General features: G+C 42.0%; 1 pseudogene; it reads right to left on the bottom strand.

Annotated features, from left to right (window-relative positions):
• Positions 1-9,378: 9,378 nt before the first annotated feature.
• On the bottom strand, positions 9,379-9,495 carry LOC124596964 (annotated as a pseudogene).
• Between the last annotated feature and the right edge of the window lie 15,181 nt (positions 9,496-24,676).

A 24,676-nucleotide genomic window follows, 5' to 3' on the forward strand; every position in this document is an offset into this window, starting at 1 on the left:
GAGAAGCAGCCGCAAAAGTAAATGTGGGACGTATGAAGAACGTATCCGTTAGGACACCAATGGCGAAATCTGGTGTTAGTAGGCTATGGCAGTAGACGACCTTTGCTAACAACACGTCAACATTTGCAGCTGGTGACTACATCGCTTGGACGCTAGAAGAGAGGAGACCGTGGCCCGGGCAGATGAGTCCGGATTTTAGTTGATAGGAGTTGACGGTAGTGGTCGAGTGTGGTACAGACCCCACGAAGCCACGAACAGAATTTGTCAATAAGATACTGTTCAAGTTGATGTGGGCTGTGTTTACATGGAGTAGACTGGGTCCTCTGGTCCAACTGAACCAGTCATTGACTGGAACTTATGTTCGGCTAGTTAGACACCATTTGCAGCAGTTCATCGGCTTCATGTTCCCAAACAACGATTGAATTTTTATGGATAGCAATGCGGCTTGTCAAAGGGTCACAGTTGTTTGCGACTAGTTTCAGGAACATTCTGGACAATTTGAGCGAATCGTTTGGCCACCCAGATCGCCCGATAGGACTCTTATTGAACATTTGTGGAACATAATCGAGAGGCCAGTTCGTGCACAAAATCATGCACTGGCAACTTTCGCAATTGTGGGTGGCTGCAGAGGCAACATGGCTCAGTGATCATGCAGGGGACGTCTAACGACTTACTGGGTCCATGTCAGGTCGAGGTGCTGCGCTACGCCGGGAAAAAGAAGTTAACAAGGTCCGACACAATATTAGGAGATATCCGAAACTTCTGGCATCTCAGTATATAGTACAGTTAAATCGACCTACTAATGCCATTACCATGAATCTTGAGTGCAACGGATAATCTTACTAATAATCTCCGAGGTTGTTGGAAGATGGTAACGTATGTAGTGACCTAACACAGATTGCGGCTCTTAATGACAATTCCTTTTTTGAAATATTCATCACGTCTTTGGAGAAGGTTAAATGCATGTTAAGGAATAGAAATCGAAATGAGTGTTTGGCGTCATTGGCCGGAAGGCCCCTTACGGGGCAGGTCCGGCCGCTTTGGTGCAGGTCTAATTACATTCGACGCCACATTGGGAGACCTGCGCGCCTGATGGGGATGAAATGATGAAGACAACGCAACGCACAGTCCCTGAGATGCAAAAACCCCCGACCCAGCCGGGAATCGAACCCGGTCCCATAGGACGGCAATCCGTCACACCGACCACTCAGCTATCGGGGCGGACACGATGAGGGATGAACTGTGGGTACGTACGTGGTGTCAGTAAGGAATGGGGATCGATAACTACAAAGATTGACAATTTACAAGAAATTGCAGTTGCCATGAAGCTTTGGATAGGAAGGATGGTAAAATGGTTCAAATGGCTCTGAGCACTATGGGACTCAACATCTTAGGTCATAAGTCCCCTAGAACTTAGAACTACTTAAACCTAACTAACCTAAGGACATCACACACACCCATGCCCGAGGCAGGATTCGAACCTGCGACCGTAGCAGTCCCGCGGTTCCGGACTGCAGCGCCAGAACCGCACGGCCACCGCGGCCGGCTGAAGGATGGTAACATTTTAGTCATGTGAACACACTGATAACACAGATAATGACACAATCTTAATCATGTTGTCTCCTAAAACTGTTAATGTAACAAGTTCATGAAGAGAGCAGTGCTATTACTGATTTACTTTGCTTCATTTATGCGGCACACATGGAGGATGGTATGGAACAAAGAGATTGGAAATGATTCGCACTAACTCATGTACATCAGCGTGCTGGGCTCCAGAAATATAAGTGCTGGGATTCTGTAGGTGCTCAACTCCTATAAACAAACCCACTGATGTCAAAGCAGGTGGAGCACGGACATATTCATGGTCAGATGCCGTAATGGTGAGAAACACAAGAAATTCTGCAAAGGCAAGATGAGGAAAGATTCGTGATATATGTTGGTACTGATTCTGCTCGTAATTTCACATATAACAACACTGAATTCGGTACTACTCACTGGATACAAGACAGGGGACGCGTGGCAGCGTGTGATCGCCATTTCTATTTTCGACATTCGAAGTAAACGCCTCAACTAGCACAAAAATTCCCAAAAGGAGGGTGGTGAAATAGCTAATTTCGATCGCTGAAGGCGATGGTGCTCTCATGGAATTAGTACAGAATAGAATTCTACTAGTTACGGTGCTGCGTGGTGTGGTTACAGACAAAAGTAAGATTTGACACATTAAAATCACGCTAAAGTTTAACGAACCAGTACGCGTTTAATTTATAAATGAACCAATTTACAAGGTACTAACTCATTGTTCTTTAGACGCACATGGGCACGTCTCATCACGGACAACGGCTATCTCAAAAAACCGCATGCTGCATGTATAAATTTAATAAATTCAAAGAAAAATTTAATCGCAGAGTAAACTACTGCATAGCATCTCTAAATGGAACCGACTGAAACTTCCCGCACTGTGAAGTAAAACATACCAGTATCTAACTCCAAACCAATATCAATAACCTCACGTGAGTTTACTGCGAAATACTCAAGAGTCCCCGACATTCGTAAAATTCAGTGATTCGCTCTCGCTGACGAATGGTGGTGAGCCCGTTATCATTACTCGCTGCCAACCACAATTCCGTGCCGTTGACAAGCGAAAGTATATCCGTGACCTGCCGTGCCTTTCGTTCCAACTCGCAGTGGGCATATCGTTAGAGTTGATACAGTTCATGTACTTACACAAAAGCGTTTACGGAAAGAAATGTGGATCAACAATGGATGTTATTACATAGGAAGATGACACATTTTTGTGCTTCCTCTTCCCCCAGAGGCCCGTAACAACAGTATGTGAGGCGGCGGTCTGTTTCAGGGCTTTTTATTCACGTTTTACCCAATTTCCATGGTGAATTTACATACGTAACTCTCTGGTCTCATTTACTTTCCGATAGAGTTTTATTTATTGGTTTACTCATACTGAGTATGAAGGGGCGACTTGTATTTACTTCAACAGGAGAAAAACTTCTTAGCCAAGATCGCAATAAAACACTGTATTGTGGATAACCGGTTTCTGTAAACTACTGTATATAATAACCTGTACGAGGATCTGATGATGGTAACATAGTTTACCGTAACCGATTATCCATAGTACAGTGTTTTATTGCGATCTTGGCTGAGAAGTTTTTCTTCTAAGAAAGAGTACTTGGAAGAGGTCGGCTGATACGGGAAGATTCCCGTCAGATTACATCAGGGTCAGACAGAGACTACGAAATCAGATACTGGATTGTAAGGCGTGCGCAGAAGCAGATATAGACTCAGACCACATTAAAGTAGTGCTGAAGAGTAGGCTGAAGTTTACGACATTAGTCAGAAAGAATCAATTCGAAAAGAAGTGGGATACGGAAGCAGTGAGGAATTGCCATGTACGCTTGAAGTTCTGTACGAGTATAGGTACAGCAATAAGAAATAGCTCAGCAGGCAGTACAGTTGTACAGGAATGGACATCTCCAAAAAGAACCATCACAGAAGCTGGAAAGAAAAACCAGAGGTACAAAGAAGGTAGCTGCGAAGAAACCATAGGTAACAGAAGATATACTTCAGTTGATCGATGAAAGGAGGAAGTACAAAAATGTTTCGGGAAACTCAGGAATACAGAAACACAAGTCACTGAGGATAGATATAAACAGAAATTGCAGGAAAGCAAAGGCGAAACCGCTGCGTGAAAAATGTGGGGAAATCTAAAAAGAAATGTTTGTCGGTAGGACAGACTCAGCATACAGAAAAGTCAAAACAATCTTTGGTGACATTAAAAGCAAAGGTGGTAACACTAAGAGCGCAACAGGAATTCCACTGTTAAATTAAGAGGAAAGAATACATGGAAAGCACCTGTGAGGGGAAGATTTGTCTGATTTGGTAGAAGAAGATATAGGAGTCGATTTAGAAGAGATAGAGGATCCAGTACTACAATCAGAATCTAAAACAGCTTTGGACGACTTAAAATCAAATAAGGCAGAAGGGATAGATGACATTTCATCAGAATTTCTAAAGTACTTGAGGGAAGTGGCAACAAAATGACTATTCACGTTGGTGTGTAGAATGTATGAGTCTGGCGACATACCATCTGCCTTTCAGAAAAATATCATCCACACAATTTCGAAACAGCTAACTCTGACAAGTGCGAAAATTATCGCACAGTCAGCTTAACAGCTCATGGATCCAAGTTGCTTACAAGAATAATATACAGAAGAATGGAAAAGAAAATTGGCAATCACTTTGACTTTTGAAAAGGTAACTTCACCCGAGAGGCCATTCTGACGTTGCGATTGATAATTGAAGCAAGACTAAAGAAAAATCAAGACACGTTCATAGGATTTGTCGACCTGGGAAAAGCGTTCGACAATGTAACATGGTGCAAGATGCTCGAAATTCTGAGAAAAGAGGGGTAGGCTATAGGGAGAGGTGGGTGGTGTGTGCAAGAGCCAACAGGGAATAATAATAGTGGACGACCAAGAACGAAATGCTCGGATTAAAAAAAGAGTGTAAGGCAGGGATGTAGTCTTTCGCCCCTACTGTTCAGTCTGTACATCGAAGAAGCGATGATGGAAATAAAAGAGACGTGTAGTAGTGGAATTAAAATTCGAGATAAAAGGGTATCAGTGACACGATTCACTGATGACATTGCTATCCTGAGTGAATGTGAAGAAGACTTACATGATCTTCTTTATAGGGTGAACTATCTAATGAGTACAGAATATGGGCTGAGCGTAAATCGAAGAAAAACTAAAGAAATGAGAAGTAGCAGAAATGAGCCGGGCGGAGTGGCCGAGCGGTTCTAGGCGCTACAGTCTGTAACCACGCGACCGCTACGGTCGCAGGTTCGAATTCTGCCTCCGGCATGGATGTGTGTGATGTCCTTAGGTTAGTTACTTTTAAGTAGTTCTAAGTTCTAGGGGACTGATGGCCTCAGAAGTTAAGTCTCATAGTGGTCAGAGCCAGTAGCAGAAATGAGAACAGCGAGATACTAAACATCAGGATTGATGTCACTAAGTAGATGAAGTTAAGAAATTCTGCTACCTAGGCAGTAAAATAACCAATGACAGACTAACAACGGCAAAAAGAGCATTGCTGGCCAAGAGTAGTCTGCTAGTACCAAACACATGCCTTTATTTGAGGAAGAAATTTCTGAGAATGTACGCTGGAGAACAGCATTGTATAGTATCGAAACGTGGACTGTGGCAAAACCGGAACAGAAGCTAAGCATTTGAGATGTGGTGATACAGACGGATGTTTAAAATTAGGGGGACTGATAAGGTAAGGAATAATCGATGAGGAAAGGAATATGTGGAAAATACTGATAAGGAGAAGAGACAGGATGATAGGACATCTGTTAAGACGTGAGAGAATGACTTCCATGGTACTAGAGGAAGCTGTAGCGAGCAAAAACTGTAGAGGAAGACAGAGATTGGAACACATCCAGCAAATAATTGAGGACCTAGGTTGCAAGTGCTACTTGCTACTCTGAAATGAAGAGGTTGACACAGGAGAGGAATTCATGGCAGGCCACAACAGATCAGTCGGAAGACTGATGACCCCCGCCCCCCTCCCCCCCCCCTCACCACCAAAAAAAGAAAAAAAAGAAAGAGTTTTATTTGTCTACTTTCCACTTGTATTGTGTGTTGTTTACATGAGTAGCTATGGGGTAGCGTGTAGCAATGTCTTTAAACTACCTGTAACATTTTAGTCTCGTTATTTTTCTTGCATGAGTACTTATTGTCTGGAGCAGAACAACTCCTTTTCTCTCAGGCAAAAACGTAACGAAACTTCATAAGCTATTGAAGGGTTGCTGGTCACTCATAAGGCAAGTGCTGCTCAGGCAGACCGGCCTCCACAGACAATGAACGGCGAATGGAAGACCGGTGACCCCTATAGCGGAACAGCAAATCACTGGTGGAAGATGCAGGAAACCACAACTACCCTCTCCCCCACCCACTCGTACTAAACCTCCAGAAACGTTTCAGTTTAGCCGGTTAGTTCGTAGGTAGTGGTATAAAGGGCGTACGATATAACTGGCCACGCTTTCCTACACGAGATTTGGGATAATTAAGCCAGACCATCCTTGAACCGACTTAGTGAGCCTTCGCGTAGGAATGTTTCCTACTTCAAATAACTTATGGTTTTGCTGCCGGGTGACTTCGTCGACCACTGCCGATATTTCGACAGGAGCAGTTGTGCCTTGAGAATGGCAGGGTGTGCTCCTGTCGAAATATCGGCGGTGGTCGACGAAGTCACCCAGCAGCAAACCCGTAAGTTATTTGAACATTCAATTCGCCGGGAAAAGGTAAGGTCTCACATCGTTTCCTACTTTTTATGTGGAGTTGCTCTCGTAGTTTTATGTCTTCTTGTAGAGCCTTAGTGGCGCTGTCAGATTCTGAAAGCCCAATACTAGGTTGTATGTTTTACTTAATGAGGCGGGAAGAAGATTTTAGCTAAATAATTTGTACACGGGGTGCCATTATGGTTTGTTTATTTAAGAAACTCCACAACATGAACTTGTTCACACTGATCATAATCTACCACTGACTGTACGAGAGCATGGTCTACCACATGACTAGATAGAAAGGCATCAAATCAATGACTGCCGACTATGGCCCACAGTGTGTAACTTGAGCGTACAATCAGTACGGTTTACATAAGATCATACATCTTCTTTTATGGCAAAGTTATTCATTTATTTATTAATATCGAAGTTTCCTGGCATTCTTAAATTACCGTAAGATAGACTTTATTATCCTTAGACTCCGCCCAATGTCTGAATGTCAAAAGGCAACTTATGTTAGGAACGATTTATTAATAACCGATACCTGATTCGAGCCAAAATACACATATTTTCCCTACGTAACTCTCTGCTGAAGTCACAAGCGATTTCTACATTGGCACCTCAACTCACTGGTTCTGAAAGCGCCAGATAGCCAACCACCTCAGCTAGTGAGCATGGGAATTTACCGCTTGCTCCTACTCCGTGCGTACTGCAGGGCTGATACACTTCACGTATGTGAAATAGAACTGGAAATAAAGTAAAATGCGCTCCTATCCGCAAATAGGTGGTACCTTACAAAGGGATGAGAACTTTGCTTGTTAGTAGCATTTGGGTGGAGATCTCGGGTATCTAGTTGTCAGTATCCTGTGGCGAGTTTTCTCCAGACATGTTTCCTCAGGCAAAATAAATAGCCACTCGTCCAAATTTTGCCCTTCCCGTGTGAAAGCCTTGCAAAGCCCAACAAAGTTTCCATAATTTCGACAGACAAGTCTGTATGTCGTAATGGGGTGAACTCGTTTCTCGTTTTCTTATTCATGTCACTCATTGGCGGATACATGTTTAACTTTATGATGGGAGCTGGGGAACAAAGAGCAATTAGGTCTTTTTTGGGATTGGGGTGCCTTTTTAAGGTCTGAAGGAAGTGTACCAAAAATTGAAAGAGGCTATAGGACAAGCTATTGGCGTTAGTATGGGTATTCTGATTCGAACCTCTAATCGGTGAGGCTATTCTGGACTCTGCGCTCTTACGTGTTTCTCTTGACTTCGGTCTTCTGCCAAGTCTTCCAAGTTTCACTTCGAACTTAAGCGCATCCGCGGCGTGTAATCAACACGAAGATGAGAACCGTGATTAGCAGTCTCATCACATCGGCTCAACCCAGCAACATTTAGCAGCGGCTTTAGTTCGGCATTACTGACTTGTCGGCAACCATCTCAACGGCAGACACGGCAAGATCACATTCGCAATGCACACTCGCGCTTTCGAAAATTGCAGTATGGTAGGGGAATAGGAATTTATTACTGGTTTCTGTTTTGTAATCTTACTAACTTGATCTCAACGCTTCATGCACTGGTATGCAAGTTCTTCTGGACTACTTCTTGCTTCAAAGATAAATATTCTCGTAACCGCTCACGTTTGCTTCACTATCGAGTTAACTCGTTGGAGCTCATGCATCCAGAGTTTATTCTTTCTGATTCTTCCTTTATTCATTGATCTGTTGTATGCTCTACACCATTTCGTCGACTTTTTATGTCATTTTGAAGTTTTGCAACCACAGTTGAAAATATAATTCGCGTCTTTTATGTGTCTGGACACCATCTCAACCTTAATTGTCCAGTGTTATGCTCGCGGCGAACCTAACAACCATTAATGTTCTTATCATTGTTGTAGTTTAATTATGTAAATTTCTTATCAAATTATCTTATAACCACCAGGTGTACGTGTCGTGAGTAATTTTTACACTCTGAGTAAATATTATTTTAAAATATCAAACTCTACCATTCACCAACCACTAAAGTAAATTTTTCAATTGAAAACCTCGGGTCCTCCAACCATAAGCAACATGCAAGGTCCATGAAAAGTTCAGGAAATTAACAAATAAAGTTTTCCGAAGTGTGCGGCAGTTTTTATTTTTTTTTTCTTCAAGTATTCTATTAGCTTGATGGGGGGTAATCTATCATTCTATATGATCTGGGTGATTGATTCAGCATCAGCGTTGCAGAAAGAAGACGGTATGTACGTCAAGCTGGCACAGGCAGCATCTGAAACACGGAAGTGGTAGCAAGCCAACCGGACTGTGTGTCTATTTAACTGGAGGTGGAAGGTTTCCATAACGTGAGAAAACCGGCCGCAGAAAGTTACCAAACTCGGAACAAGGAGCCCATTTTGAAGCCCAGCCAGGCTTGTCGAAGCTAGGAAATTTGACGAAAAACGTAAGTAGGGTCCAGAAGACTACTCCAAATGGAGGACGACATCACCATTGCCGTCATCATGGCAAATGACAACAGCATTAACATTAAGCTCCTTTTTGCTTCTCTACAATGAATCCCTCCAGTAGCAATTAAGTTAGTCGAATTAGTACTCGCATTCGGGAGGACGACGGTTCAATCCCGTCTCCGGCCATCCTCATTTAGGTTTTCCGTGATTTCCCTAAATCGTTTCAGGCAAGTGCCGGGATGGTTCCTTTGAAAGGGCACGGCCGATTTCCTTCCCAATCCTTCCCTAACCCGAGCTTGTGCTCCGTCTCTAATGACCTCGTTGTCGACGGGACGTTAAACACTAACCACCATCAACCATTTGAATTAGTACTAAGCAGACATTAGTCTTTTGGTAGGAATAAGTCAGAGTTAAGAGAGTTGATTGAGGTTGTGTGGAATGAAAGCACTCTGTCTTCAGGCCACAAGTGGCCGATGGGGACCATCCGACCGACGTGTCATCCTCATATGAGGGTGCGGATAGGAGGGGCGTGTGATCAGCACACCGCTCTCCCGGTCGTTATGATGGTTTTCTTTGACCGGAGCCGCTACTATTCGGTCGAGAAGCTCCTCAATTGGCATCACGAGGCTGAGTGCACCCCGAAAAATGGCAACAGCGCATGGCGGCTGGATGGTCACCCATCCAAGTGCCGGCCACGCCCGACAGCGCTTAACTTCGGTGATCTCACGGGAACCGGTGTATCCACTGCGGCAAGGCCGTTGCCACTGTGCGGAATGAAGATAAAATATTATTGTTTCAGTAGAGAAAGGCAGAATTACTGGAGATGAACGGCTAAGTTAACAGTACACGACAAGACTAACACTTGGAGCCAGATATGAGAAAAATTAGAAGAGAATTATTCTGATAAAAGAACTATTGAATTCTATGCATGTCGTGCCAGACAGCGCCCAGAAGAAACAATCATATCGCGGGAAATTGAATCGATGAGCTGTCAGCCGGCCGGAGTAGCCGTGCTGTTCTAGGCGCTACAGTCTGGAGCCGAGCGACCGCTACGGTCGCAGGTTCTAATCCTGCCTCGGGTATGGATGTGTGTGATGTCCTTGGGTTAGTTAGGTTTAATTAGTTCTAAGTTCTAGGGGACTGATGACCACAAATGTTAAGTCCCATAGTGCTCAGAGCCATTTTTGATGAGCTGTCCAGATCGTTACGAGTGGCTGTAAGAAGACGACAGCAAAATTTAAAGGCACTTTAGATTTCGTATTCATATTAGGATAAGCATGTTTGATCCACGGTTTAGCGAGTGATCGAATACTAACGAGTGCACGAAGAGTAGCGGATGATCGCCTTAAGTGACACAGTAAAAGTTGCACTACGGGGAGAGGGAGTATTACTATCAGCAGAGAAAAGGCATCAGTTCCCAATATTTACCTCACAGAGAAAGTGTAAGAAAAAATAATACAAGAGACGAGATGTGGGCCAAAGTTCAACTAGCGGTATAGTGCCGAAAATCGAACAGATATTCGAAAATACGATGGGTAACGACAGCCACATGGGCACAAGAGGACAGAATGTTTCTGAATTTCTGTTCTCATTGTGGTAAACCAGGGCATACAGACGCTGAGTGTGGAAAAATAATTATCTGAAACCAGTACCACAGAAGCTGGCATCAAGAGAAAGTTTGTGAGACACCTAACTACTACAGAGGCAAGAAGTACGGGCATATTAAGACTCAGTGTAGAGAGAAACTCTTGGGAAACTTGAGGAACAAAAAGGAAAACAAAAACGTGAAACACTAAGCAGACGTGTTACCCCCAAAAAATTACCAAAAATCATATTGTTGTAAACATACACAATGCTACGACTCAGGAAAAAAGTGACGGCTGTTCTTTGATACAGGAGCACATGTAAGTCTCGTGAAGTAAGAATGGCTACAAGAGAAAAGTAATTAGTGGTGAAGACATTCATAGGCCGAATGGCGTCAAGCAAGATGTGATGAATTTAGTGGGGAGCACAGGTCTGTTTATAGCGAAGAAAATGCAAGGAGAGCGCAAGTTCCATATCACAGTGAAAGTGGATGGTGTTCCTCATGACAGTTTGATACTACGAGATTTCTTAAAGATGCAAATCAATGATGAAGGTAAAGTGACAAATATGTGACACAAATAGATGAAGTATGTGATTTGACCCCGAGAGGTATCACATATGCAATCACCACCTCCCCCACAAGCCCCCAAGTTCCTGAGAGTTTTTCCTAGTGCGGACAAAACACTCAAGAAACTGATGAGCTAGTTTTATAAGTTTCAGGAGTCACATACATAAAATCAGAGTGTTAAGCCCATAATCTTCACAGTATTTTTCCAACGGAAACCTAAGCTTCAATTTGCGCAACTACATTATCAGAACAATCTTCAAAAAATTTTAATTTGAAACGCACAGTAACATCGTTTCAATATTATTGAAATCCTTTACGGCAGTTTGATATGAAAAACCCTTTTCTACTTTCAAATGTAGAGTCTTTTATCACAAGGAATAAACCATTTATGATTATACAAAATTACACACACTAACAGTTACCAATTACGAGCTTTACACACTCAAATGTACTAGAGGCATAAGGTATTTAAATACATGTAAGACCATTAAACAAATTATCTTATCAGTTTCTTGAACTGACTGTCCCACATGTCTTTATTATGCTCACACACTACTAATTCCTTCCTTCCTGGGCCCCATACCCAGATTCCATTATTAATCAATATTACATTCCAACTGAAAATTACTAAAATGTCGTTTCCAAGGATTAAGTATCCAGTGTTTACCTGTCTGTACACTTGTTTTCTAATCAGCTTGTTTGGCCTACCATTTGTAACCACAACTTTAATTCCAGTAACAGAAACTTAAAGTAGATATGCATTTTCTTTTATTTGTTTATAGAGGCTTTCTGCAATAGACCTCCAAAGGTACTAACGTTTGTGCAGTCTATGTGATATCCGGGTTATCTTCTAACAAGTCGTTTTCTAAGGCCTCCACAGTTTAGATTCCATGAAAATTTTCGGAATATATTCATCCAGTTTCTTCTTATTTCATTTACTTCTATCGTCTAAACTCGGTTCTCCCCATGTATACTTGCCCATTTACCCCCAAGTCTTTCTCAATCGCTTTCTGAAAGTTTAGCAGTTTCTGTAGTTTCCCGATCCTTCTCACGTAAAGTGCCCTCTGCCTCTCACTACACCTGCCTCCTGTATGCCCTTCGCTACCTTCAATATTCTTCTCATTCTCACTGCTCTTATTATATCCGTTATCATTATTCTCTTCCTTTTCATAAATAACAGCAATGTGTAGCCATAAACTGAGTCCCTGAAACATTCATATAACTTATGAATAATGTACTAGTGCCCCTAACTGAAAAACGTCCTTATAATGCACAAAAATAGTAGCAAAAACATATAACCGAAGCACATCAAATAATTATTACATCTCTCGTAAAAGAACATGTACGCTGAATAATATAATTAGTCTGAACAAAAATTTGGTGGATTTGATGGTCAGAACCATAAAATGTTATTCCTTGAAACACGAGGACAGTTAAATAAACGTTGATTCTATTTCTGACTTTTTACATCTTGTCTTCACAACAATAATACACCTACAAACAGCAGTATGTAACACCTGGAAAAATGAGTGCCAGTTGTGTTATTGAAGCAAGCAACAACTTCAGCTTTAATTTTTATTGAAACTTTTAACAGCCACAGCATAAACTGATGGGGAAAAATCCCAACACCAAGAGTAATAAAATTTCGAGAACACATTTGTCCAGATCACACATTTAAGTGATTAACATTGCAAGATCACAGGTTAATATAAGCATGAGAAAAGCTATTGCAAATGTGACACGCTGGTAAATTAACAATCGATGTAGCCGCCAGTATGTCGAATGCAAGCAAACAGACGTGAATGCATTGTGTTGTACAGGTGCCAGATGTCAGTTTGTCAGGTGGAACTACCTGCCTGTTGCACTTGGTCGGTCCGTACAGCGATCGGTTGCCGTAGTAACCTGACGTCACTAATAGGAACAGAGGAGGTGATACAGGCTGTCGTAGGCGTGTTGCCATGTGCTTCGGTGGCACAGGAGGCCAGCAGCTGCGGTGCCGCCTCTGTAGGTTACTCATACGTTAATTGTCCTGTGTGCAGTGAATATGGGTGAAACCGAACCTTCTACAAGGTCTGATGTACAGCTTTCGAGTGAGGACGTCATTACTTCGTTGCAGGAACTTTCATTTTCAAGGAGACGTGACACTGAAGGATATCTAGACAATGGCGCCACACCTTGTTCAAAAAGGTTAGTTCAAACAAGTGCATTTCGAAGTTCATGGTATGAGCAGAGCAAGTAGTTAAGTGTTATACCCACAAAACGAAATTATTCGGCTCGCCATGGTTGGTTGTTTGGGGAAGGAGACCAGACAGCGTGGTCATCGGTCTCATCGGATTAGGGTAGGATGGGGAAGGAAGTCGGCCGTGCCCTTTCAGAGGAACCATCCCGGCATTTGCCTGGAATGATTTAGGGAAATCACGGAAAACCTAAATCAGGATGGCCGGACGCGGGATTGAACCGTCGTCCTCCCGAATGCGAGGCTCGCCATGTTTGCTCTGAAGTACAAAAGAAAGTGTATGATCCAGAGAGGTTTCGACTACCCGAGCAATCTGCCTACAGATTTAGTACAACATGCTTCTTCTAAAGATCATCTAAGTAGCTGTAATTCATATGAACTATTACGCACACAAATGTTTAGTATTTACTTAATGAACATCGTAAACTTCACAAATTGATGAAAATCGGACAACAACGAAGTGGAAGTCAACAAAGACATAATGAAAATTCCAGTTGACATCGTAAGTCTTGTCGGTAAGTAGGAGCTAGCTAGGTTTCAGAGGTCATGAGGAGATAGAAGATTCCCCGAATACCGGAAATTTAGGGGCAATTTTTAAACTTTTGCTAAACAAAAACGAAGATTTTAAAGCAAACGGGAAGAAAATAGTCTATTTCTAGGGATTTTCTAAAACTATACAGAACGAATTGATTGAAGGGATAAATGAGAAGATTTGTGAATATACACTCCTGGAAATTGAAATAAGAACACCGTGAATTCATTGTCTCAGGAAGGGGAAACTTTACTGACACATTCCTGGGGTCAGATACATCACATGATCACACTGACAGAACCACAGGCACATAGACACAGGCAACAGAGCATGCACAATATCGGCACTAGTACAGTGTATATCCACCTTTCGCAGCAATGCAGGCTGCTATTCTCCCATGGAGACGATCGTAGAGATGCTGGATGTAGTCCTGTGGAACGGCTTGCCATGCCATTTCCACCTGGTTGGACCAGCGTTCGTGCTGGACGTGCAGACCGCGTGAGACGACGCTTCATCCAGTCCCAAACATGCTCAATGGGCGACAGATCCGGAGATCTTGCTGGCCAGGGTAGTTGACTTACACCTTCTAGAGCACGTTGGGTGGCACGGGATACATGCGGACGTGCATTGTCCTGTTGGAACAGCAAGTTCCCTTGCCGGTCTAGGAATGATAGAACGATGGGTTCGATGACGGTTTGGATGTACCGTGCACTATTCAGTGTCCCCTCGACGATCACCAGTGGTGTACGGCCAGTGTAGGAGATCGCTCCCCACACCATGATGCCGGGTGTTGGCCCTGTGTGCCTCGGTCGTATGCAGTCCCGATTGTGCCGCTCACCTGCACGGCGCCAAACACGCATACGACCATCATTGGCACCAAGGCAGATGCGACTCTCATCGCTGAAGACGACACGTCTCCATTCGTCCCTCCATTCACGCCTGTCGCGACACCAATGGAGGCGGGCTGCACAATGTTGGGGCGTGAGCGGAAGACGGCCTAACGGTGTGCGGGACCGTAGCCCAGCTTCATGGAGACGGTTGCGAATGGTCCTCGCCGATACCCCAGGAGCAACAGTGTCCCTAATTTGCTGGGAAGTGGCGGTGCGGTCCCCTACGGCACTGCGTAGGATCCTACGGTCTTGGCGTGCATCCGTGCGTCGCTGCGGTCCGGTCCCAGGTCGACGGGCACGTGCACCTTCCACCGACCACTGGCGACAACATCGATGTACTGTGTAGACCTCACGCCCCACGTGTTGAGCAATTCGGCGGTACGTCCACCCGGCCTCCCGCATGCCCACTATACGCCCTCGCTCAAAGTCCGTCAACTGCACATACGGTTCACGTCCACGCTGTCGCGGCATGCTACCAGTGTTAAAGACTGCGATGGAGCTCCGTATGCCACGGCAAACTGGCTGACACTGACGGCGGCGGTGCACAAATGCTGCGCAGCTAGCGCCATTCGACGGCCAACACCGCGGTTCCTGGTGTGTCCGCTGTGCCGTGCGTGTGATCATTGCTTGTACAGCCCTCTCGCAGTGTCCGGAGCAAGTATGGTGGGTCTGACACACCGGTGTCAATGTGTTCTTTTTTCCTTTTCCAGGAATGTATGTATTCCAGTTGGATAGAACCTCATTTTATGGCTGCATTGTGGACGAAGCAACAGACGATTCAGTCAAGTAACAATGCTCTAGTGTTTTGGACTTGTGGATTCGAACGGCGACAGTCAAGACCATTTTCTTGGATTTCATAATGTTAGCCAAGCTAGAACTCTTGCTGCTTTATTCATTGTGCTAAGTGCTATATTTCGGAATTTTGATATGAAGAACAAACTGGTGGTCGAGACCTACGATACTGCTTCCGTTCTGGCAGTAGAAGTAAATGGCCTGGAAAGTAAGGTCCGTAGATTGCGCCCCTTCCCCCCCCCCCCCCCCCCCCCCCAAGCTGTTTTTACTCACAGTGAAACGAGTTGGAACTGTAACGCTAGAATAATATCTGCCGTTCACGGAAACAGTCCAGGGCTAACTGAGGTTTTAAATAAAGTAATTGACAGAACAGACTGTAGTGCAACGATTGCAAAGGACGTCTACGGATCTCAAAAATAGCCTAACAGACTGGTTTTATTTTTCAAACCTCTGTTTTTCAAGGTGTTTTTGAAAACTGAACTGCTTTTTAACATTCTTCGGAAGAAACCAATGATGCGAAGTTTTTTGACAGTGCTGTCCCAGAATTACATAGCTTACATTTAAAAGTTAAGAAATTGATCGAATTTTGAAGTTACACGAAACGATCGACTGACTCGCAAACTGAATCTTCCGTGAATCTTGCTGAAATGATGGATGAATGCACTGGAAATCCACTGATTTGAAATACAAACAGGTGTACTTCCAGGTACTTGATTACGTGTAGAACTGGAGACCATTTACTTCCCAGTTTGGGAGGTAAAGAATGATTGTGAATGAAACGGACCAAATTCTTCCAGCAGCTTTCAGACTATTTTGTCTAAATTCTTGTAACAAGTGTTTCAGTTTAAATGAGTTTTTCTTGCCTTAAACGCATAAAAACGTATTTGAAGCACAGTGTGGCCGACGATCGCTTATCAGTCCTTGCTTGTACCTCAGCCGAAAAATAAGTACTGCGAATACTCGAAAGTTGAGAGATATGGCATGGCGATGTCATTGAAAGGTTCAGGAAGAAGAGGGATCATCGAGTTAACTTGTTTCTTAAGTAACAGCGCTCAAATGCCCAGTTCGCTGTACATAAAAGTGAGTGTTATTATTATTATTATTATTATTATTAGCAGCAGTAGTAGTGATATTAGTAGTACTGGTGGTGGTGGTGGTGGTGGTGGTGGTGGCGGCGGCGGCGGTGGTGGACATTAGCAATGATTAGTGTGCGTAGATTAAAGAGGAAGGAAAGGGAATTTTCCATTGCGTTTCATGACCGGACCCAGAATATAGGCCCTTAATCCGCCACTGTCTTACCCATAAATGGCGGAACAACTGACCCACTGCTTGGGTGGAGAGAATGTTGTACCTGCCCCAATTACTGATCTGGGTTACATAGGCAGGGGCATGCAGATTAAAAACTGGAAATAACTGAAGGCCTTTAGGATATCCAGAATCCCTCACTGAGTATGCTAAATATGAGAATGGACCGGGAAATGGCGGTTGATTGTACAATAACTTCCAGCTGCTTCAATAAATCTTTCCTTTAAAGATAAACATTATTTTTATACCGTTAGAACAACATTTTTAATACGAGTAATCTGCGATTTTGGCATTCCACGTTTTTCAACGAGGAAACTAATAGACCTAGAGAAAAAATGAGTAGGACCTTTTTCGTAACAAATGTAATGAAGTTTATTGTTGTACTGGAAACACCTTCCCTAGGAACCGCGGTGTTCAAATTATTGGAGAGAATTATAAAAATGTGGCATTTAAACCTACCCCAAACCCAGGACTCACATCCCACCGGTCAGGATTTTTAATGTGTTGTTCAGGACACTCCCTCCTGGCACTGTGCCAAAATTTGTAACTACACGATTTTTCCCCTAATTTTCCTTCGTTGGTTTGACTACTCGGGTTTCATGCACGGTAGAGCGATTCGGTGACCAAGGGAGATTAACGCTAGCGAAACAAACGGGAGTTCCAGTATGTGCGTAATGCGAGCTACAACCTCAACGTTAGGGTAACTCCGCCGGCGCTCGGGCAATACCGACAAGGTTCGGTTATTGCAGGGTTAACAGCGTCAGATGTGTTCGGTACTCTTAGTGGCTCCTGTGTTTGTTTTGTTGTATTGCTGAAGCAGTGACATGGGGGAACGCCTCGATATCAGGTGTCTTCACGCGGCGTCCTTTTCAGGGATCACCGTGAACAGGAGAATTACGGAGTACTTTATTGATTTACAGTTTTACATTTCCTTTGCCATTGTTTCTTGCACTGAGTAAAACGATGCCACAGACGACAAATACATGAAAGCTGTATTTTATTTTGCGACAGGAAATTCACAGAAGCAGCTCGTATATGGAATGCGTTATTTGAGGCTGTATGAAAGCTTATTCTGTCTGATAATTACCTCGCGTATAGTGCTCGATTGGTACTGCACGTTGCTATTTAAATCCCGTTGACTGAAAGGTCAGAGTATTTATATTAACAATGAATATGGCTCATCTTCAATTAACACGAAAGAATGTACTTTTATGCTGATGGACAGACTGGCAGTGTGTTAAGCTATATGTAAGGTAAATACACTTGAACATTGAAACACATAACCACTTTAACTTTTACGCTCTCGACCATTATGATCTCTCTTTTGATACCTTATTCATCCTTTATTAACCCTATAGCAGGCTTCCGGTTGAATTGGCCGTGATTTATTCAGTGTTTATGTTCTTCTTGCCCGACTGTTGACTTGAATACAGCGATAAAGAACTTCATCTCCTTGTTTCATGATTACTGTAAAGAAACGTAATACGAGAACTTCCACATCTGTTGAACAACAGACGAACATGTTTCGAATATGTACTCCATACATTTTATATCTACATATACAGTACATAAAGTAGGCAAAATCAAGGTAATTTCAGATTAAAACACCAACATGAGACCTCTTAAACACAAATCTGTCAAAAGAAAAATTTATCTGAATGATGTTTCATCAACATTGTTTTTCTGAATAATTATCCTCAGAGCTGTAATCAGGCTCTGATTAGGCCAGAAGGGCCGGGATGGGTCTCCACAAGCCTGGGATAAGACAGGATGTGATGACACCGGAAAACAATAAAATATTCTGAATATTAATTTTCAGTGATTTATATTATTACGTAAATATAGTTCCAATGTCTTATAACAAACTGAAACTAGTCAAGCAACGTAACAAGAAACAAAAAAACAAAAAATCTTGGAGACGTTTGAGCTAAGTCGTCAATAACTACACCGCAGAAGCAGCCATTCTCATCATCCTTGATTAGATCTCATTCTGTGGTTACGATTATTAACACATCCAACAGTTCTTGCTCCAGTAATGACTCAAGTCTCGTATTAATGCGCTTCAGCGCTGAAGATGGTGATGATGACGATAGTTGATTTGTTGGGAGCTTAACTGCGTGGTTATCAGCACCCGTACAAATTCCCAAACTTTTCACTGTCCAGTCTCGCCACTGTTCCGAATGATGATGAAGCGATGGGGATAAAACAAATACCGAATCCCCTGACGGAGAAAATCCCCGACCCGGCCGGAAAAGGAACATGGGACCCCGTGATCTAGCCACTTTAGAACACGAGCTGCGGACTTCAGCGCTGAAAATCGTCTCTCCCGAGTTCCTTGCGTCAACGAAATACTGAGGCTTACACAATCAACATATAAACTGGAGTTCGTACTGATGTGTATATTATATCGGGACAGAAGTGATATGCATCTTTAGTAGGCTTGCGAACCGCTTCGGGAAAAACCAATTGCGTCTTTTGCAGTTTGGTCTAAGACATCTTCGTTATGTTTGTTACTCTTAGAATCTGTGACATTCGCATCTTTTTGTCTACGTGGAATGTGTTTATCCCAAAGAGTTTTAGACAGTCGATTCAAACAATTTGCAAAAGATTATAATTCTTTTGACAGCAGTTTTCTGTCGACATTTGCAGTTGATGCGAGATGTTTTAATTCGTCATTAGGAATCTGATTCTTGTTAATTTCATTGAAATTTTACGGGTCCAAACAAGCAGCATCCTTCGTTAAATATTCGTTGTAATTGAATTTTGCATCTGTTTTAACAAAAGAGGCATTAATAATGACGTCGTAGATGAAAATAGAATGGAGTCTTTTTGGGCTCGCAGACGGTAATGCCAATTGGTCTTGGCATAACTCATCATGTTTTTTCGGCTTTGGGTCTTCGTAATAGCAACGTGGTCTGTATGAAGGTGTCAATATTTTCGGCTTGCATTAGTCCTTGAACTTGGGATTCAAACGTAGTCAAGATTATCTAATTGTTTTCGGAAGTTTATTTTTAAACTTTTGATAAGCCCTCAGGACTTAAGGTAGACTATTGTAGGAGTTCGGAGGTATTGGCTTTCAGGGGCTGATAGGTCAAACATTTTCTGGAATGCGAAGGCTGTCAGGATAGTTTCGAACTTGAGAAAGGACTGCATCAATGCCTTTGCTGGCAAGGAAGCTCTTGGTTCGAACACCATGCTCCGCTTCGATCAAAACGACGTCTCGAGTTTTCTCCATAACAGTCGTCAAGTCTTTGTCTTTAGTACACCATTTTGGTACTTCTTCCTGCAGTGTCACAGGAAGACCAATATACTACCTGTCACATTTCCACAGCCATCAAAACATACGTTAATAAGGTCTTGCAAATTTAAGCCTAACTGGGCTTGATAAGATCCTCGTGTTGATTTCCGTTCAGGAACCATGATGATCGCCCCATATTGTTGGATTCTATTCTTTACATAGCGTACGCAAATTATAGTCTGATCAATAACATCAACATCCTGGCAAGAGCCCATACTGAGGTTAAAATACTTCGCCACCTGGATTTCTTTGACGATCTCATCTTTAACTTGTTCATACCCCTATTAATTTATTTATAATGATTCTTTCTGACTCTTTTCTTTTGTAATTTCAATAGCTGCCTCGGATATGATGGTTTTAAGAACTGGATCATACTTCAATAATAGGACAACCAAATTTAGAAAGTTTCCATGATTCTGGTTTTGGCCGTCCGCCATATCCATCAGTGAGAACAAGACCCCACTCTTCCCAGGGTAAACTATACATTGTTTGAATACAGATATTATTACATCAATAATTATTTTCAGATCAATACACCTTTTTCTTTTTTTGCACAGCGACCATGGATAATTGATGCCTGTGGCTTTCTTCATGTTTGACGAGTTGGTCAAACGCGTCCTTTTTTCTTTTTTTAATGGAGTAACTCCATCAGTAAATGGACATCTTCCTCCATCTTTCTTCTTATCCTCAGACTCAAAACATATGCTTTAATTCTAGAGAATAAGGTATATAATCTCATCGAATTAAAGCTCGTGTTGGTAACATCGAAAAGAAAACTGTTTTAGCAGTTTTTATCACCAAGGTGGACACCCAAGAAACCAAATTTATCTGCATTGGTGGTTTTTTTTCTGGGTCGAGCAAACTCAGTAGTTTTTAAATTTCTTTGTAACCATCCTCTGTCAGTTTAAGTGACGCTGGCACGACGCTTTCGATATTTGCACTTCTTGCGGATTCCCTAGAAACTGATAAAAATTGTTTCTTTAGGATTATAAATGCATGAATTTGTTTCTTTTATTGTGCTTTGTAAAACGGCCTCTGCGGCCGCCCTTTGTTCTCTTCTACTTTCATGAGAAATAGTGTCTAATTTTGTTTCACTTTAATATGTGTATATAATCTCCTTTGTATAAGTTAGGGCGCCCTCAGGATTTACGGAATTAAAAAAGAATTCATAGTCTTAGACCAATGATGTTCGGAAATTGGAATTTATGTAATTTAAATCTCATAAACCGTATATAAACAACAAATACTAAAAACCTGATTCATATTGTATTTTGTAAGCTAGCATAATTAATATGACACGGATTAGTTTCATATTAATTCTACAAGCTTACAAAAAACAATATAAATAGGCGTTTTCAGTATTTGTTGATTATAAACAGTTTATAGGAGTTCTATAACATAAATTCCGACTCCAGAATAGTTTACTTTTAGGTAAACGTAACTTTAGTCTAAAACAGAAAATATTAAGTTTCCAGTCGCTTAAATTTTAAAGATAACAAGAAATCGAATAGTAAATAATGTTAACGGATTACAATCCATTAACTTTTTAAGTTAAGAACCAATCTAAAAGTAAAACTACAGGTAAAATCTTGCTAGCTACGTATTGGACAAGTTAAATTAGAAAAAAGCAACTGTATTGGAAATCTAATTTATCATCCTGGTTGTGTTTCGTTCCGATTTTGAGGCTCTTGATGCTCTTGATATGTTGACGTGAAAGAAAGCGTAGACTGCTTTGAACTCGAAGCCGCTGTTTGTAATTCGATCTTTCCTATACTTTCCGTTTTTCGGAACCAGATTTGTGTTTATATGTCCCTCAATGTGACTAAAACGTATTAATTCAAGTAATTATAACATACAAGGTATTCAAATTAATAACTATTTCTTCGGAAGTCAATCGGAAAAAAAATATAACTAACCTATTCCATTGTAATAGACGATTTATGTTCTGTACATACTTAACGAAGATAACGTGAATTAAAACCAACTACATGACGCCACAGCTTTGAACAACGTCGATAAATCACGAAACACGTAATATTATAAACTTGCACCAACTGGTGTATCGGCAGGAATAAACAGTGGAATACAATGCCTGGAGTGCGAGATAGCATGCGTCTAACAACAAGGAATTTCGCGACGCGCGATGCGAAGATTGTTTAAAGTGGCGTTTCGCTTCTTCAGCAATATGAGAATCAGGACATACATTACTTCCACAGCTCTTAATATATAAATGATTCTGACGATTTCTGCTACGCTATTTTTAAGAGAAAATGACAGCCAAATGAGAGTTTAATTATGATTACTGTGAAATTTTCAATTTTTCTCTACGAAAATTGGAAATTGTCAAAAATGGGGTAGTTATTGATTACAGTCCGATTTCCGAAAATCGGGTTTTCATCAGACATCGACGGTTTAAGGTCCGATGAAACTGATAATATTTACGATAATCTCCGTGTGTGTCCTCGCATGCGCACGTGTGTTGTATATATATATATATATATATATATATATATATATATATATATATATATATTTCACAAGGCACTGTATAGTGCATGGAGGAAGGTACATCGGAACAGTATTATCGTTTCATTCCCAATCCAATGGCGTATAGAGGATCGGAAAATAACTTTCTATATGAATCTGAACGTGCCATTCTCGCTGTTATTACTTAAAATACTGCGTCTAATGCCATCAAAACTAATTAATTCATTTACAAGGTATTGCTACAAAAGCTTTTTAGAAAGTGCCTCACCAGAGACCGTACTACGAAATGCTTAACGTGTTAGAGGTGGGACTCTATACAAGCGTGAACCATTGCTCTTTAACGTTGGAAGTAAGGTCGCACATCTGTGGTCAGCTGGTGATGACTGATACTGACGTCATCATGACGCATTACCGCCTGCAGCTGACACGTTGCAGCCCACGAGGACACGGCTCGCGGTTTTTGCAGCGTATTGCTGGCATATGCTGTACGATGTATGAACGCTCTTCCTCACGTATAACAGCTAGAGCATATGAGACAACCCAGTGCTATTTCCTTCATTTTTACTTAGCATACATCTATACATATATATTTCACAAGGCACTGTATAGTGCATGGAGGAAGGTACATCGGAACAGTATTATCGTTTCATTCCCAATCCAATGGCGTATAGAGGATCGGAAAATAACTTTCTATATGAATCTGAACGTGCCATTCTCGCTGTTATTTTCTCGTCATCATCCCTGCGAGAGGCGTACGACTGTTGTCGCATACTGTTCGCACGATCTTCTTCGAGTACAGATTCTCCAGATTTACCAAACAGGGTTTCGCGACAACTGCGTCGCCTTCCTTGCAAAATTTACCACTTTGCTTCTCTGAACGTGTCTTTTACACTTTCTAAAGGGCTACTTTGACTTGTTCCTATGTTAGCCGTGCGACTCTGAATTCGTTCGACGTCTGTTGCCATGCCTATTGGATAAGAATTCCAAACAACGGACAAAAGTTGACCGTACTAGCGTTTTGTAAGTGATATCCTATAGAGATGCTTTGCTTTTTTGCAGAACCCTTACAGCAAACCTAAGCCTTCCATTCATATCTCCTAATATTGCCTGTTATTGATCGTCCAATTCCATATCACCTCTTAATATTACTTGCTCATACTATGAGACGTGCTGCCGTGTGCACCAGCATTGTAGAAGTTCCATTACCTAACTATTACTAAGCTATTTTCACTAGATATTTTCCTTTTGAAACGGCTCATACCAAGCATTTCTCTACACGTCTTCTACACGAGTACAGACGTGCGTGGAATCAAAGCAGCAGTAATTTTTTTATCCGTACACCACCACCTTCCCTTCTGCTAAACGTTTCGGGAAACGAGACAAATGTTACCTGCAGGAAGTCAGAGTCATAGAGAAGGCCTTCTAATGGTCTAACATTTTTTGTTGTTGTTGGTCTGATGAGTAGTTTTATTCCGCGCGACAAGTCTTGTTCTTCTGTGTGAATCTTGTACCTTAGCTTAGCACCTTACAACCAACGTCTCCGATTATTTGTTCGAACAGTCACAGAAACGTTTTCCGAAGAAACCTTGAATAATAGAAGAAATATCTTAATCGGTCGTCGAAATGAGAAAGTACAAAAATTTACGGGAAGAGACAGGAGTACAGCAATACGAATCACATAGGAATGAAATAAATAGGAAGTGCAGAGCAGCCATGTCGAAATGTCGGCAGGAAGGATGTGTAGGAATCGAATAATAGAAGATAGTCTGGACTGACTCAACATATAGATGAATCAAGAGAACCGTCGGTGAACTTAAAAGCAATGATGGTAACAATAAGATCGCAATGGAAATTCCTCCGTCAGACGCAGAGGAAACAGTGGCTATGTGGGAAGAAGTACACTGAAAGCCTCTATGAGGAAGAGGACTTGCCTGATGTCTTCATAGAAGAAGGAACTAGAATGGATAACAAAACGTAGTGGATCCACTATTAGAGTCTTAATTTAAAAGAGGTTTGGAAGGTATGAGATGAAAAGAGGAAGGACAGACAGCATTGCACCGGAATTTTTATAGTTATGGGAGGAAATGGTAAACAAACTACTATTCAAGCTGGTGTGTAGAATGTATAAGACAGGCGACGTACCAACAGACTTTCGGGAAAATTTCATTCACAGAACTCAGAGGAAAGCAAGAGCCGGTAAGAGCGAGAATTATCGCACAACCAGCTTGACAGCTCACACATCCACGTTGATG

This window comes from Schistocerca americana, chromosome 2, assembly GCF_021461395.2.
Source record: "Schistocerca americana isolate TAMUIC-IGC-003095 chromosome 2, iqSchAmer2.1, whole genome shotgun sequence".
Taxonomy (NCBI): Eukaryota; Metazoa; Arthropoda; class Insecta; order Orthoptera; family Acrididae; genus Schistocerca; species Schistocerca americana.